We start from the raw sequence: 18,774 nt of genomic DNA, 5'->3' as shown, positions 1-18,774 counted from the left end.
TTCTCCATCCACATCGTCCTACTCTTATAATATCTCGTTGGTGAATCAACGACCATGATTAGATCTTCGACTAAGATCATCTCAAACTCAATCCGTGTGAGTTTCTAGGGCATTCTCACATTTCTTTAATTAATTGCTATAATTAATTGGCCGGTTTTCCTAATCTAGACTTCTTGTACACATTTTGTCAAAATTCCAAGGAAGGAGTTGTGCCAAATTTTTCAAAAGATCAGGGTTATCAGTCAACAATCTGTCATGTCATGGTAAACCCATTCTGTAAATTTGTAATGTAAATGATGCTAGTAAGATAGTGTATTTATGTAACAACCTAGGTAAGCCTATTATTTTGGTGGCGAATTTCATCCTAGGAGGTTTTTCATGTCACTGATTATCTATATTTCTAAACATGGATGATTGACAAAGCTTTTCCCTCCAACCTCAACCTCAACGTCAAAGCTACGGTGGAATTTATCATCAAAGTCTTAGGTGAGCCTTAGTGTTTTATTCAAGTCGATTGTAAAAGTGATTTAAGAATAATTTAAGCTATTTGGTTAAATTATTTTATAACAAATCACTTGGGCTACTAGATCATATTGTATCACATAATTGGGTAAATATTTGAGGGTATATAATGAATGGGTATTCCCCCTCTGAGGATTGAATTATTGTTATATCTAATGTAAAAATATTTTAGTGCATGGTCCCTCATACTTAGACACCATGGCTAAATATTTGATGGTGGAAAATTAATTAATCCCCTCATAAGTCAATTAATTATTTTTCCTAGCAAAATGAAAATTAAATCTTAAACTAGAAAATTAATTAATTTAAAATCGAAATTAAAATGTTAGAGAAATTATTTTTTTCAGGTGAAAAAATTCATACGTCTAAAAGAAGTCAATTTTTGGAGGTTCCTTACCAAGGAAATATTGAAATTTTCAAGAAAATTTTGACCCTTGGACCTTGGTGTTTGAGTCAAAGTCAATGTTTTGAGGAAATTAGCTCAAAATAATTATTTTCGAGCTAATAAAAAATGGTTTTGATGAAAAATTCGAAAATTCCTCAAAAAAATTATTTTCAACGACAAAGATTAAAAAATTATCAAATATTTATCAACGATCAAGATTATTTTGACAGGGATCAAGCCAACTAGCCATTATTTTCCACTTGGAGGATTTTATCTATAAATAGAAAACACTTTACCTCTATTGAGTATCTGGATCTTGAGCACTGATTTGATGTAACTTTGTAAATGTTGGTGTAAAGCCATTATTCCACTGTGAACGTTTTGATAATCATAATAAAAGACTTTGGGGTGCAGTTCATGGTGTCTTTGTCTCCCTGATTTGTGGTATGTGTTGGGTATGTGCATTTCTATTTGTGCTTCAAATATTAATTAAATCGTTATTTCATCATAGATGATACGAACATTGTATTGGTAAGTTTTGGGCTTATCTTAGGTGATCTGATTCATTGTGTGTTCTAACGGTTTCCTCTTGAGAAAATATATAGAATTTGCAGGGTCCCTAGCCCTTGGGCTCCAAGTTCACAAACTATAGGCACAAACTAACTATGTTTGGATTTTGAAAATTTTTATGTGATTTTCTAACTTCATTAAGGTTGCGGTTTAACATTTATTTTTCAAAATACATTTAGCCATTGTCAAGGTCTACAAAAATTCTATTATTCAAAATCTTTCTAAGCATTGTACATTTGTATATTTTATGAATATATTTTTTGTATAATATTTTTTTTGTAAATAATTTTATTTTCTAACCCTTCTTCTACAACTAGGTTTAGGGTTTTGAGAATTTTGAATTTTTGTATATATTGGGATTTTGGGCACTTGAAAATTCATTTGTGCATGTGATATTCAAGAAGATTTGTTGGTTTAGAGCTAGATCTAGGCCCTTGAAGGTAAAATCTAGCCTCTAGAATTTTTGCAGTGCTAGCAAATTGAAGAATTTTGCAGTGAAATTGAAGATTTGAAGCAAATTCAAAATTTGGCGAGGATTTGAAACTTTTTTAGGGCTTATAAGCCCAACGTCCTCCTCCAAACTAGCCTTCCATCCCTCATTCCCTCTACGTCAGCCTTTTCTAGCCTCTTAAGGCTAGCCAAAAGCCTAATTGGGCCTCGACCTCCCCTTTTATCCCCTGTCGTGGCATTTTTTGGCCTCGGTAGGCATGGTTGTGGCCTCTATGCCACTCAGCCTCCCTTATTTTCCTTGCCATAGGCCCTAGAGGACCTCATCCTGCCCTAAATCCTCCTCTTCTCTCCCTTCCGTTGCCTCATCCCTCTACTAGCTCCTCTAACCTTGTTGTGAGCCATACTAGGCCTCTCGGCCTCCCCTCAAGCTATACGGAAACCTTCTAAGGCTTGTCATGGGCCATTTGTGGTCTCTGGCTTCTAGCCGCAGGCCTATAGGGCCTCTATCCCTCTGTCGCTGCTTTTCCTTGACCAATTGTGGCCTTCTAGCCCTTTTCTTTAGCCTTTCCTTTAACCTTCTTGCCCTCATTCATCTCCGATTTGGTTATTTGATTTTCCGAAGCTAATCATTGGTGAGCTTTACAGAGGAATTGGTGAAAAATTGTTTTTTCAAGTGTTGGAAGAAATTTGGGCAAGTAACACGTTGTCACAATGTCTCCGTTGCTCCAAAGAAGAAAGCCACATAAGCATCTAGCAAAGGTCTAGAAAATTAAGAGCAAGACACATGTTGGACTAATTTCTTTTAGGCCTAGAGCCTAACGGCTTGACTCCTAACCCTCACTTTTCCTCACTGTTTTACTTCAGCAAGAAACATAATTCATAACAGTGGTAAAAGACACCTTAATTTGCCATAAAATTAACTCATAATTTTCTTGACACACTAGGTAATAAATTGCATCAATTGGGCAATCATAATTTGACATGAAATCATAAGTTTTGGTGACTGTCATCTCCACATCATAAGTCTGATATAATAGTAGCAAATTGCATTTTGAGAAGGCTAATACATCTAAATTATTGAGTTGGCAAATTAATTTGACACTTGGATTCTCATTGCTCATATTTGGCTAATAGATACTTCTCATTTTACACTTGAAAGAGATCTAAATTAAAAGTTACATACTGTTGTCATAAGTTTGTTTGATGCTCATTAAATCTCATTTTGACATAAGTAGCTCATTGTTGTCATAGATCTCTATTGCTTGAAAGATAAGTTGCGTAAGTGTTTTCATGGTTATTACTTGTTTTATGGTTCTAAGTGTTATTGTGAAGAAGATTGCTAACATTAGTTATTTGGAATCTAACATTTGCTTGTCTAAAAGATCATTAACTTTGCACTAAATTCACGCATATAAGCACTCAATACATAATTGAATATCATTGTAAGTCTCTTAAGTGAATTTAACTAATGTTATTGCATAACTCTAATTGTGCATCATTAACATTTTTGTGATCTCGAGGTTCTAAGAACCTAATTGGATAGCAATATCTTGACATCTAGCGTTATTTGTTTAAAGGCTTGTAATCTATTTGAATTGGTGTTAATTTACATTGAGCATGTCTGGAATAATATTGGCATTTATCTATTTTGGAAGATTTTAATTGAAGCAAGAGCATTGATAATCTTGTGGTAATAATCGCCGATATCTTGTTAAGCATTGATTAAATTATTTTAAGTGCTTCAATTATCATTGAATAAGTTATTACAGGATTTTGTCACATCTCATAATTGTTGAATAATTGTATATTGTGGGTATCTATTGTATCTTATTGGCACTTGGTAACTTGGCACACTTTCTTGTGGTTAAGATTGTATCTTATTGATATAGCTTAAGATCAAATCATAACTAAGTACTTAAGAAACTTAAAAAATCTTACCGTAAGAATCACTTAATCCATCTTGCATTGCATTCTAAGTCTAGTTGCATTAATAATTTACCTCCAAGCATAAGATTGATTGATAGATAATTATGGACACCCTTTCTCAATTTAGCTTGAGGAATTTAGCCCCTGATTAGTGGTTAACATGGTGACCTTGCAATCATCAAAGCCATAGTCTCTGCAATGTCGGAGGCATCGCGTGGTTGGAACACAGGGGGAGGTATCATTAATCAAGCCTTTGCTTGCTTCCCGTTGGTTTCCATCCCACAACCTACTCTAGAGACTAGTTCCAAAACAGTTAAGTGAAAGGTTATACTTAGAATAGGCATATAATTAAAAGTAACCAAGATTCTTGCATCGCATCTAGGTCTTAGGATTTGCATAACATATAGGTTAGTAAAACATCCAAGTAGAAATTGTTCATCCGGTTACTTGGCATCTGATTAATAATAAGCAAGAAGTTGACTCCATAACGCACTGGTTTCACATTCAAATCTAATCTAATCTGTAAATCTTGCTAAAATTAACCAAGTAGCTAGGCCATTCAATCGTGTCTCCCTAACTTGTTGGTTGCCAACTTGTCTTCCACCTTCACATTTTCATAGGGACTACCCCCCATAGCTTACTGTTGGGAGACAACTAGAATGGAGTGGGCAGGGATCAGAGTGACAAACCCCACCTGAATTGTTGTTGCAATGCTTGTACACTCTAAGTGACAACAAGACTTGAGAAAAATTTAAATGATGGCTAATTAATTTAATTAAAGCGTTTCACAAGCTTATCTTGCGAAAACTTTTATGGGTTTTAAAGATCTCGTATTCTTAGCCTCTCTGGCACAAGTTGAGACTAGAACACCTGTTTGATGCTACAAAAACTAACAAAGGCTCACATGACTCTTTTGGTTTATGTTGATCCTTGTTGCATTGGTATGCTAGTGTTGTGCTTTTGCAGCCCATTTGATCCTTCCATGTGGCTTATGGGTGTCCTATGTACATCCTCCCAAGCACATCCTCCAATTGTGGCTTGGTATACCCTACTGTAACACAACATGGTCAATTCACATCCTCCCAGTGATTTTGAAAGCTCATGAATGCAAGTCGTAGTTACCACCTAGGGCAGGTCAATTCACATCCTCCCAGTTATGTTGAAAGCTCAAGAATGCAAGCCTCAATTACCACCAAGGGCAACCAAATCAATCCCTCTTATTAGTTTGAGTGTTATTTGAAATTTTCCCTCTACACATCTGACTCGAGTCTTTCTGAGTCACATTTCACTTCGATGTTGCCAATACTACTTTAAAAAGGTGTTTTATTTATTGATGGTTACGAGTTTTATTGCCCACAACACATAGAATATCCCACAACAAATGGACAGGTCGTAGGCTTTGATGCCTTTTGTGGTTTCAAATAAAATTTTCATAATCACCATGACTCTCCATTCACATGTATAGCCAATTATGGATTTATATCAAGATACCACACCATCCTACCAACCTATGAAATTCATAAGGTTAAAGTTGTTGGCCTGCTGCATATCTGAAGGGTGATGAGTTAGCAAAGAATGTGAATAAAGCTAGCCTCACATATGTCGCATATATATTGAGACTATAAGTAAGTTCTCATATACACTTATTCACCGAATATATTGGGTCCATAAATGTCATCAATACTGTGACAACCATTGCTTTACTGTACATATAACTAGTAGTGTTCTAGCTTGTTACAACTTGATTAGGTATCATAGTTTATCAAGCTTAAACGTGTTATGTGGTACTACTAATTTGATTACTTTTATGTAACACTAGTCTGATTTGAAATGGGCTATATGATCATTTCTTATGGATCTGTGATTAGAACAAAGTTCAAACAGGAGCTTTGTGATTAGAATAACTGCCATATGTGATTAAGCAATATGTGTAATATAACAACCATCATGGTTTAAGCTTTGATTACAGTCATATTGATCTCATGACTTTAATTAAGGTATAAAAATTCTTTATGATAAGGAGTGGTATGTAATAGCTATGATATACCCGTATTATGCATGCTATATGTGTGATAAAGAGCTATAGAAATAGTATGATTCCCATATAAGGTTACATATTGGCATAACATGTACAAGATTTACCTTGTGATTCAACCTCATTTGGTTCTATGATTTCCATATATGTTAGCAATACAAGCTCTATATGGATCCATAACTCAAACTATGAACGTTGTAACTACTATAGCCATGTTAATCTATGTACAATGACTCATAGTTTCACCATATGACGGTATGTACATAACATAATCAAATGATATACTCAAAGCAAGCTCTTACATTCACTACACCTATTGAGTCAGTGGAATCAATCACAATGATGTTGCTATGTTTCCATAATATACACACACAAGTTGATAAGCACCTTATATTTGTATCACCACACAGGTATGTAGTCTCATCTTCTCAAAGGTGTTTTCCTATAAATTTGGGTTTCTTACAGTCCTCATCAATGGGTAATGCAGGCTAAAACCTGCACATGGGACAATCTGAGCATTCTTCCCTAATGCTATCCCTACCATCTTCAGGATGATAAAGGTGATATTCTATACAAATTTCATCTTTATCTTTGACAAGTAGACAAGAAAGCTCTCATGTGATATCCTCAATGGTAGTTTCGTCATCAAATTTTGATGGTCCAGTGAAACAAAACACACATGATTTCCCTTCATTTTTTTAAAGCACAAACCAAGATAAACGTGTATCCTAGGGTTGCTACTATATTTCTCCTTTGGCACTGCAATTCCTGTGCCATCTTTTTTGTGCCATGCCAACTTCCTCAAATTCTGGGCTTACAATCTCTTTTATAATAACAGCAGTATCATGCTTCTAACTATATTCTTGGAATGGAACATTAGTCGTTTTAGAGCTCTCTAGAAAATCTTATTTTTGAGAAGCATAATCATCACAATCTGAATCCTAAACTTGAAAATATTTTAGAGCCTTCCTCTTGGTCCAGACACTAGCACCATCAATATTGATTTATTCATTTTTTCACCAGCTCACAAAATAGGAACTCATAAAAGTAACCACCAGTATATTTGATGACACCAATGAAAAACCATTCATATAATCCCAAATATTGAACAATTCATTGTACTAGATATGTCCTTTTTGTTATGGAAAAACCACCTGAGAAAATGAAACTTTCCCTCTGGAGCCTTCACTTTAAGGTAATACTTTTAATGGATGAGATGTACATGTTGAAACAAGCAACTTTTAGAACTGCCATGTAGAACTAATATTTAATTTAAATATAACAATATTTCTAGCCATGCCTTGAGAAGAGTTGCTGCAGTTGTGTTTTCCGTCAACAAATAGAGCACTTTAAAGATACAAACTTAAAGGGCATTGCCATTTGGTCCTTGCGGTTGAGGTGATAATTGATTGAGATGCCAATCTTGCACTGGCTGAACTCCAGCAACACTATCTTGTAGTGGTGGGCATGTGCCACCTGCATAATTATTTCCAGAGTACACTAAAGAAGACTAGTATACCAATCTCCTAGCTTAAAGTGATTTTTGTTTCTCGCCAGTTTAGCAGCATTCTGCAGTCCATTCACAACAAAAAAAACGGTGCACATTACTCACATGACCAACAAATGCAAAATAAGCAGGGTGTACAAAGACCAAGCCTTCATATTAAATGTAACCACATAAAAATAGAAGTCAACAGACACATTGTTAAATATTAGTGATCAATAGTTTCTAACCGAATTGATTTAAAAGAACAAAAATGGAATTCCATGCATGTTCCTATTAAATAGGAAAGCCATCTCATAATTATTCTGGCTAAATCCAACATAGGATACCTCATAAGTTCCCATATGCCATTTGACAAAATAATCTTCAACACTTCATCATTGTCTCTGCAATATAATTGTGTGACATAAATTTGCACTATAAGATGCAGGAGAACAAATTAGCAAAATTTGTGTGTGCAAATTGGAAATGGTTTTCTCAGACTGAATCTTTAACTACAATCTGATCATATCATATATAAATATGCACGATAAAATGAAAAGAAAGCAACCAAGAAAACTCTTTTATATAATGTTCCTATTACCAAATGTAATTACTATGGAAAAAGAAATAAAAGAGGAACAATAGAGACAAAAAAACACTCTTATTTTTTAGCAGCACAATCATCACAATCTGAATCCTCAACTTGATATTTAGAGCCTTCCTCTTCATCCAGAACACTAGCACCATCATCATTAATTTCTTCATTTTTTTCACCAGTACAATCAGTATATTTGATGGCACCAATGAAAAACATTCATATAATCCCAATATTGAACAATTTCTTGTACTGGATATGTCTTTTCTGTTATGGAAAAACCTGCATGAGAAAATGAAACTTTCCCTCTGGAGCCTTCGCTTTAAGGTAATACTTTTAATGGATGAGATCTACATGCTGAAACAAGTAACTTTTAGAACTGCCATGTAGAATGAATATTTAATTTAAAGATAACAATATTTCTCACTGTGCCTTGAGAAGAGAGAATATTGATAACAAATTAAGCATTTTGGAGATGCAGATTTGAAAGGACATCACCATTTGGTCCTTGTGGTTGAGGTGATAACTGATTGAGATGCCAATCTTGCACTAGCTGAACTCCAGCAACACTATCTTGCAGTGGTGGGCATGTGCCATCTGCATAATTATTTCTAGAGTACTCTAACAAAGGAGACAAAGATACCAATCTCTTAGCTTAAAGTGACTCTAATTTCTGGCCAGTTTAGCAGCATTCTGCAGTCCATTAACAACAACAAAAAACGGTGTGCATTACTCACATGGCCAACAAATGCAAAAAAAGCAAGGTGTACAAAGGCCAAACCTTTATATTACATGTAACCATATAAAAATATAAGTCAACAGACACATTGTTAAATATTAGTGACTAATATTTTCCAACCGAATTGATTTAAAAGAACAAAAGTGGAATTCCATGCATGTTCCTATTAAACAAGAAAGCATCTCATAATTATTCTGGATAAATACAACATAGGATTCCCCATAAAGTTCCCATATGCCATTTGACAAAATAATCTTCAACACTTCATTATTGTCTCTGCAATATAATTATTCGACATAGATTTGCACTATAAGATGAGAGGAAAACAAATTAGCAAAATTCATGTGTGCAAATTGAAAGTTGTTTTGTCACACTGAATCTTTAACTACAATAGGATCATATTATATATAAATATGCATGATAAGATGTGAATAAATCAGCCAAGAAAACTCTTTTATATAATGTTCCTATTACCAAATAGAACTATTATAGAAAAAGAAATAGAAGAGGAACAATGGTGACAAAAAAAACACTATTAATTTACTTTTAATCCAACATAAGCATAATGCATTGGCACTTTGAAATTTAGAACAACACTTCATGAATTGGTTTGAAATTTCAAAATATACCAACAAGAAATATAATACACTTCAGCAGGACCAGTTAATGTGCTTGGATTGATGCCAGAAAGAATCTTACAAAATAAAATTGCAGTCTATCCATACTATGTTGATTTGGGGTAGCATCGGATGTGCTCTAACCGCTAAAATTGGTGGAGAGGCTAAGACACATGAGATCTCCAATACCCAAAAATGGTTTGGGCAGATTCTAAACAGTTTGAGAGATATTAAAATAATAAATATTTTTAATGGAGTCCCTAAGTCTAAACTTACGAAAAAAAAGAGAGTAATGTATATTAATATAAAATTGTGTTATAAGGGTCCAAAAGTCATGGATCCAGCCATAATTAATATTATCCATTGATTAGGGACTTAATCTCGGCCGTTGATTTGTCAACAAGAAAAGTATATAAGGATGCTTGAGGGTCACTTGGAGAACACACCAGAGTGAGCGAGCATTCTATTCTCTAAAGCGGGGTTTGCTAAGAGAGATAGAAGTTAGTGATCAGCAACGAGGGGCAGTGAATACAAAAGCATAGAGACAGAGAGGATACCAGGAGGTTCAGCACAGTAGCCGAGCGTGAGGGACGTAGAACCAGCCAGGGGTTCACGCAGAACCAGCCAGGGCTCACACAGAGGCAACCAGGAGTTGCGTTGTGCTTCAAAGGGCCAGCGTGGGTGATGCAGAGGGCCAGAGGGATGATGCAGTGCCTCCAGAGGCTAACGTAGGCCAAGCCATAGCGACGTTGGGCAAACATTGGGCCAGAAAGGGCTGACGCTGTCCCTAGAGGCTGATGCTGGGGTTTCATGGGGCAGATTGAAGCTGTGAAGCTGTCGAAGTGATTATCCGGGGTTTCAGCCAGAACATCTGTCTCCGACTGAGAGGTACTACTGCCAAGATTATTCTATGTTGGGTGAGCCGGTTTTGGCACCCAAATTGTATTCAGAAACTGCATAATAATAAAACCCTCAGATAAATGCACCGGTTTTCTTGCATTAGGTTTTTCCAGGGACATTTGGTCCAAAAACAATGGTGTCACTTGTGTGCTTGTTTTGTTTCCTTCAGTTGATGATCTGTAATGTGTTGAGCATGCACTTGTATTCATTTCCAGTATTTACATGGTAAATAACTTGTTAATTAACAGAATAAGTAGGTAGGAATAAATCAGTAAAGTACATGAAGGGTTTTTAACAGTTAGACTTAGAAATTCCAACATGGTATCAGAGGGTGGTTGCAGATCACAGGAGAACTGAGGACATAAGCTGAGCAGAGTAGCAACAGTAGAAAACAACTGTCTAGAGTGACAGAAGCTGTTCCTAGCAGAGAAGCAGCAAGGAAGGGGTGACACAGTGCCTGCGTCATCAAGTTTGAGCCGGGAAGAGGATCAACACAGTGGCAGAGAGGAGCAGACTTGACCTACGCAGTGCCTGGTCATCTTTCTTAGTCAAGAAGGATTGACGCCCGTGGCTAGGAGGTGCGAATTTTGTTGGTGGCAGGATTGTGCAGAGCCTAGAAGCTCTAACCTTTAGTTTGTTGGGGTTTAGGAGGCTGTGGGTAAGTTGCAGAGTGGAGCTGGTGGGGTACTGTAGTCAAAACAATACCTAACAGGGCAAGGCCAAGGAGGAGGGAGTTGCTACTGAGGATTTCTAGTCGAGAAATCCGAATCAGTGGTGCAACTGCACTAACGATCGGAGTGGGGGCATCTCGACATTGGCAGAAGGGTTTCCAGGAGGGAAATCGAGGCTCAGAGGGAGTCATACCAAGAAATTCCAGGAGGGAAGTAGAGGAGCAACGAGATGGAAGTGAAATGGGGTAAGAGACTAGGACAGGTTGGATGGAGCTTCAAACTTCGTAGTCTGGAAGGCCAAAATCTTATCTGTTCTAGATAAGAATCTTGTCAAGCACTTTGCCTTGAGAACGATAGCGATCCCAAATGACCTAGCTGATAACGACAAGTACAAGGAGGCAATGGCGAGGGCCAAGAGCATCATCCTTGACGGGGTCAAGGACCATGTAGTACCACATATTGTCGAAAAGGACACGACAAATGAGATGTGGGAGGCCCTAAAGAAATTGTACCAGCATACTTCTATGCAGAGAAGGATGCTACTTGAGAATTAGCTGCAGTCATACCAGATGTAGAAGGGAGAACAAATCGACATCTTCCTCGGTCGATTGAAGGAGATCTGGGATCAGTTGACTTCCATAGGGGCCACGCCGGATCAAGAATTGATGGTGAGAACAACCCTGAACGCAGTCTCAGAAGACTGGGAGGTGTTTGTACAGAGCATACTAGGCAGGGTGACCCTTCTAGATTGGGAGGAAATGTGGGTGGATCTTCGCCAAGAAGAGATCAGAAGGCTAAGCAAGGCGGGAAGCAGCGACAAGGGGATCAAAGTCAAGAAGGAGGAAGAGGAGGATGTTGCCCTAGCATCTAAGAGAAAGCAGGAGAAACGGAAAAAAAAGGACCTCTCCAAGGTCAAATGCTTCCGCTTGTGGGGAACTGGGTCATTGTGCGACTCAGTGTCCGAGGAAGAAGAGCAAGGGAGAGGCCTCCAAGACCAATGTTGATTTGGGGTAGCATCGGATGTGGCTCTAGCCACAGAATTTGGTGGAGAGGTTGGGGCACATGAGATCTTCAATACCTAGAAAGAGTTTGGGAAGATTCTAAATAGATCATGAGATATTAAAATAATTAATATTTTTAATGGAGTCCCTAAGTCTAAACTTAGGGAAAATAAAATATTAATGTGTATTAATATGAATCTGTGTTAGAGTGGTCCAAAAGACATGGATCAAGCCAGATCTAATATTAGCCGTTGATTAGGGACTTAATCTCAGCCGTTGAGATGTCAACAAGAAAAGCATAAGAGGAGGCTTGAGGGTCACTTGGAGAATACACAAAAGTGATTAGTCATTCTATTCTCTAGAGTGGGGTTTGCTAAGAGATAGAATCAGTGATCGGTAGATGCAGCTGAGGGACATTTGAGTACAGAGAGACAGAGAGGTAGAGATAATGTCGGGAGAGCAGCGCAATAGCCAATCAAAGTGACAAAGAGCCAGCCAGGGCTCACGCAGGGCCACGCAAAGGCATTCGGGAACTGTGCAGAGCCTCAGAGAGGCCAGCGTTGCTGATGCAAAGGGCCAGAGGGCTGACGCAGACCCATCCCGGGTGACGCAGGGCCAGTGTGAGGCAGAGAGGGGCTGACGCAGTCCAGATTGGGCAGACGCTGGGGTTTCTGGGGCAGATTGGTGCTGAGTAGCTGCCGGAAGTATTATCCGGGGTTTCAGCGAGTAGATTTGTCAGAAACTGAGAGGTATTACTGCTAAGGAAATTCTTTGTTGGGTAGGCGAGTTTCAACACCCACATTGTACTATGATATTGCTTAATAAGAAAACCCTCAGATAGCTGCATCGGTTTTCCCACATTGGGTTTTTCCGAGGACATTAGTCCAAAAATAATGGTGTCATATGGTGTGTTTGTTCTTGTTTCTTTTAGTTGCTGATCTGTAATATGTTGAGCATGCACTAGTGTTTATTTTCAGTATTTACATTGTAAATAACTCGTTAAGAAAAAATAAAGTGCATGGAGGGTTTCTAAGTAAGTAAACTTAGAAACTTCAACATGGTATCAGAGCATGATTGCAGATCACATGAGGACTAAGAGACATTAGCCGAGCGGAGCAATAGCAGCAGAAAACAATTGTCCCGAGGTGACAGAAGTTGTTTCTAGCAGTGCAGAAGCCAAGAAGTGTGACGCAGAGCTAGCTAGAGCCACACAAAGGAAGCCGAGAGCTGCGTAGAGCCTCGGAGAGGCTAGCGCTACTGCCATAGAGGGCCAGAGGGCAGATGTAGGGCATCCCAGGGCTGACACAGACCCATCCGGGGTGACGCAGGGCCAACGTGAGGCAGAGAGGGGATGACGCAGCTTACAAAGAGGCAGTTGCTGGGGTCTAGAAGGTTGTAGGAATATTGCAAAGTTGATCTGGTGAGGTATTGTAGTCAGAATAGTGCTTGACAGAGCAAGGCTAGATTAGTTGTTACTGAGGGTTTCTAGCTGAGGAACTTGGATCAACAGTGCAGTTGTACAAGACGATCAGAGTAGGGGGCATCTCAACAAGCGGCGGAAGGATTTCCAGGAGGGAAATCAGGACTCAGAGAGAGTCCAGAAGAGAACTTCTAGACGGGAAGTAGAGACTCAGAGGAGTCGAACAGAGAAATTCTAGGAGGGAAGTAGAGGAGCATCATGGCACTACACGGGGTAAGAGACCAGGATAGACTGGACAGAGCGTAGAACTTCGCAGTCTGGAAGGCTAGAATCTTATCAATGATTGACAGGAATTGTGACAAGAACTTCGCCTTGAGGGTAATAGCTGTCCCAGTTGACCCCAATGATAATGACAGGTATGAAGAGGCGATGGAGAGGGCCAAGTGCATTTTCCTTGACAGGGTCAAGGATCATGTGGTACCACATATAGCCGAGAAGGAAACGACATTTGAGATGTGGGAGGCTCTCAAGAAGTTGTACCAGTATACTTCTATGCAGAGAAGAATGCTGCTCGAGAACCAGATGAGGTCGTATCAGATAAAGAAAGGTCAATCGATTGACACCTTCCTTAGAGGACTGAATGAGATCCGAGACCAGTCGACTGCTATAGGAGCGGCACCGGATTAGGAGCTTATGGTGAGGATAGCCCTGAATGTTGTCTCAGAAGATTGGGAGGTATTTGTCTAGAGTATCCTGGGCAAAGGGACTCTCCCACCTTGGGACGATATGTGAGCAACTCTTCGCTAGGAAGAGATCATATGGCAGTCGAAGACAGGTAGCAACAACAAAGGAATCGAGGTCAAGCAGGAAGAGGAGGATGTGGCCCTAGCATTTGAGGGAAAGCAGGAAAGGCAGAAGAAGAACGATCTCTCCAAGATCAAGTGCTTCCACTGTGGGGCGCTGGGTCACTATGCGACCCAGTGTCCAAGGAAGAAGAGTAAGGGAGAGTCTTCTGAGACTAAGGTAGTGCCAGCACAAGCAGAGAAGGAAGTTTTGACAGACGATGATTGTGCCATGAGTGCACACGCACCATTTGAGCGGAAGTGGGGAGACATCGAGCTGTAGTCAGGAGGACTACAAGCAATGGGGGGCAGGATCCTTGAGGTACCTAGCCTCTTGGATTAGACCTTGCTACGGGAGCCCCGACGAGGAGTAGCAAGACTGGTTGATGTGGGTAGAGACAGATGCAAATGGAGAGACAGAGAGAGCTACAGTGCAGGGGTCTCGAGACAGCGCAGAGCTAGTAGGATGCAGCAGTGCGAGAGGCACAAGAGTGTTGCACCAGTGCAGGAAGGCACAGGAGTGTTGCACCAGTGCAGGAAGGCACAGAGAGGTGTGCAATGGTGCGATATGTAGGGAGTTGTTGCAGCAACGCAGAGGTCAGAAAGGGAGCACTTGTCAATGGCAGAGGGAGCTTCAGCATTAGTGGGTGTTTCTAGCCCAACAGGGAGGTCAGTTGGGAGATTAGTTACTTACTTCTTAGTAACTGAGTTGTAATGCAGCAGTGGGCAGCACGATGCAACATGATGAGAACAGGTGCAGTGCAGATGCAGTGTTGGGAGAAAGGACCAGTGACAGCGCAGATACAGAGGGAGCTGTCGTACAAATGCAATAGTGGCAGTGGTAGAACCATGGGTAGCAGTACAAGATACAATAATGCAAAAGATGTTGGGCAGCAAGGCCTAGCATCAGCACAGGTACTAATGCTGAATGATCAGAGTAATACTCAGTGAGGAGTATTGCTAGAGCACAGTCCTCGCTAAGAGGGAGTGTTGATTTGGGGTAGCATCAGATGTGTTCTAGCCACGAAATTTGGTGGAGAGGTTGGGGCACATGAGATCTCCAATACCCAGAAAGTGTTTGGGCAGATTCTAAACAGATCATGAGATATTAAAATAATTGATATTTTTAATGGACTCCCTAAGTCTAAACTTAGGGAAAATAAAATATTAATGTGTATTAATATGAATCTGTGTTAGAGTGGTCCAAAAGACATGGATCAAGCCAGATCTAATCTTAGCAGTTGATTAGGGAATTAATCTCGGTCGTTCAGATGTCAACAGGAAAAGTATAAGAGGAGGTTTGAGGGTCACTTGGAGAATACACCAAAATGATTAGTCATTATATTCTGTAGAGCGGGGTTTGCTAAGAGAGATAGAATCAGTGATCGGGAGATGCAGCTAAGGGGCATTTGAGTACAAAGAGACAGAGAGGTAGAGATAGTGTCGGGAGAGCAGCGCAGTAGCCAATCAGATTGACGCAGAGCCAGCCAGGACTCATGCAGGGCCACGCAGAGGCAGCCGGGAGCTGCGCAGAGCCTCAAAGAGGCCAACATTGCTAATGCAGAGGGCCAGAGGGCCGACGCAGGGCATCCCAGGGCTGACATAGACCCATCTGAGGTGACGCAGGGCCAACGTGAGGCAAAGAGGGGCTAACACAGTCCAAATTGGGCGGACGCTGGGGTTTTTGGGGCAAATTGGTGCTGAGTAGCTACCAGAAGGATTATCTGGGGTTTCAGCCAATAGATTTGTCAGAAACCGAGAGGTATTACTGCTAAGGAAATTCTCTATTGGGTAGGTCAGTTTTGACTCCTAGATTGTACTCTGATATTGATTAATAAGAAAACCCTCAAATAGCTGCACCTATTTTCCCGCATTGGGTTTTTCCGGGGACATTACTCCAAAAATAATGGTGTCATATGGTGTGTTTGTTCTTGTTTCTTTTAGTTGTTGATCTATAATATGTTGAGCATGCACTAGTGTTTATTTTCAGTATTTACATTGTAAATAACTTGTTAAGGAAAAATAACAAGCAGGTAGGAATAAATCAGATAAAGTGCATGGAGGGTTTCTAACTAAGTAAACTTAGAAACTTCAACAACCAAGGTTGCGCCAACAAGGGCAGAGAAGGAAGTGGAGACAAATGATGACTGTGCCATGAGCGCTCACACGCCACTTGAGCGTAAGTGGGGAGACATCGAGATGTAGTTAGATGGACTACAGGGGATGAGGGGCAGGATCCTCGAAGTACCTAGCCTCTTGGATTAGACCTTGCTACGAGAGCCCCGAAGAGGAGTAGCAGTATTGGCGGATGTCAGTAGAGACGGATGCGGATGGAGCAACATAGGGAGCTATAGTGCAAGATTCCCAGGACAGCGTGAGGCAGTACTGAGAGAAGCACGGGAGTGTTGCACCAGTGCAAGATGGCACAGATAGGTGTGCAACGATGCGAGATTCATCGAATAGTTGCAGCAACACAGATGTCAGAGGGAGCACTTGTCAGTGACAGAGGGAGCTTCAGCATCGAGAGTGTTTCTAGCCTAACAGAGATGTCAGAGTTGGGAGATTAGTTACTAACTTCTCAATAACTGAGTTGCACTGCAGTAGTTAGTAGTCGCAATGCTATGGGCAGCACGATGCATCATGATGAGAGGGGTTGCAGTACAGATGCAGTAGTGGCAATGGCAGCGCCATGGGTAGCAGTACATGATGCAATAGTGCAGAGGATGTTGGGCAACAAGCCTAGCATCAGCACAGGGACCGATGCCAGAGGATCAGAGTAATACTCAGTGAGGAGTATTACTAGAGCACAGTCCTTGCTAAGAGGGAGTGTTGATTTTGGGTAGTATCGGATTTGCTCTAGCTGCGAAAATTGGTGGAGAGGCTAAGGCACATGAGATATCCAATACCCAGAAATGGTTTGGGTAGATTCTAAACAGTTTGAGAGATATTAAAATAATTATATTTTTAATGGAGTCCCTAAGTCTAAACTTAGGGAAAATAAAATTATAATGTATATTAATATAAAACTATGTTAGAAGGGTCCAAAAGTCATGGATCAAGCCAAAATTAATCTTAGCTGTTGATTAGGGACTTAATCTTTGCCGTTGATTTGTCACTTGGAGAACACACCAGAGTGATCAATCATTCTATTCTCTAGAGTGGTGTTTGCTAAGAGAAATAGAATCGGTGATCAACAGCGAGGGGAAATGAATACAGAAGAAGGCAGAGAGAGTACCGGGAGGATCAACACAGTAGTCGAGAGTGAGGGACACAAAACTAGCCAAGGCTCACGCAGAGGTAGCTAGGAGCTACGCAGTGCCTCAGAGGGCTAGCGTGGGTGACGCAGAGGGCTAGAGCTGACGCAGTGCCTCCAGAGGCTAACGCAGGCCAAGCTAGAGTGACGTTGGGAAAACGTTGGGCCAGAAAGGGCTGACGCTATCCCTAGAGGCTGACGCTAGGTTTTCATGGGGCAGATTGGAGCTGTGAAGCTGCCGGAGTGATTATCTCAGGTTTCAAACAGAACATCTGTCTCCGACTAAGAGGTACTACTGCCGATATTATTTTCTGTTGGGTGAGCCGATTTTGGCACCCAGATTGTATTCAGAAACTGCATAATAATAAAACCCTCAGATAGCTGCACCGGTTTTCCCGCATTGGGTTTTTCCGGGGACATTGGTCCAAAAATAATGGTGTCACTTGTGTGTTTTTTTGTTTCCTTCAGTTGATGATCTGTAATGTGTTGAGCATGTACTTGTATTTATTTCTAGTATTTACATGGTAAATAACTTGTTAATTAACAGAACAAGTAGGTAGGAATAAATCAGTAAAGTACATGAAGGGTTTCTGATAGTTAGACTTAAAAACTCCAACATACTGAAGTGCCAACACTTTGAAATTAAGATACAAAATACTATACTAGTAGTGTCATCAAGCTTGATAAACACTGTACCTCATCCACTCTTTACAAAATATGATTCCAATCTACCTGTACTCCAATCCATTTTCTGGAAACTCCCCTTCATCCTACATAACAATTTGACCATTCCCCTTCATCCTACATAACAATTTGACCATTCGAGCCTGCTACTAACAAGAAAATTCCATTTATAATTTCATCATTCCCCTTAATATCTCTAATCTAATCTCTTCTACTTGTAGCTAGTTCACTTTCCTTCGTACCACTTTGAGTTGTTAGTATTTCTAGTGTTGGATGATGTTATAGTCTCGAAACTTTGTGGAGATGCTAAAACACATGAGATCTTCAAAATCCAGAAATCGTTTCCGGAAATTCCACCTAGAGATGACTCAATTGAATTAATTGACCATAATTAAAAACTTCCTAAGTCTAACTTAGGAAAAATGGTTAATTAACAGTAATTAATTGAGAAAGGTGAGAATTCTCTAGAAACTCACACAGTTCAACTTAGAGATGATTTAAACCATCGATTAAGTTTTAATTGTGGCCTTTGGAGTCCCAATTGGAGATTATAAGAGGAGGTTGATGGGGTTGGAGAAAAACACACTTAGAGAGCGAGTTTCTTTGGGCAGTTCAATTTTTCCAGAAAGCAACATTTTGTAGGAAGAGTTCGAGCCAGAGAGGGGATGCAGAGACAGA

General features: G+C 39.9%; 1 long non-coding RNA gene across 1 annotated transcript; it reads right to left on the bottom strand.

Moving 5' to 3' along the window:
* Positions 1 to 6,966: 6,966 nt before the first annotated feature.
* Positions 6,967 to 8,661, bottom strand: LOC149259565 (uncharacterized). The gene is made up of 3 exons (XR_016247431.1): positions 8,468 to 8,661; positions 7,722 to 7,778; positions 6,967 to 7,457 (listed from the first exon to the last, which is right to left on the bottom strand). It is a non-coding gene; the product is annotated as an uncharacterized LOC149259565 (long non-coding RNA).
* Positions 8,662 to 18,774: the final 10,113 nt, after the last annotated feature.

Source organism: Pinus tabuliformis, chromosome 6, assembly GCF_031772625.1.
Source record: "Pinus tabuliformis cultivar Carrire ecotype Pingquan chromosome 6, CPIR1, whole genome shotgun sequence".
Taxonomy (NCBI): Eukaryota; Viridiplantae; Streptophyta; class Pinopsida; order Pinales; family Pinaceae; genus Pinus; species Pinus tabuliformis.
This window is presented reverse-complemented; position numbering and strand designations above follow the sequence as displayed.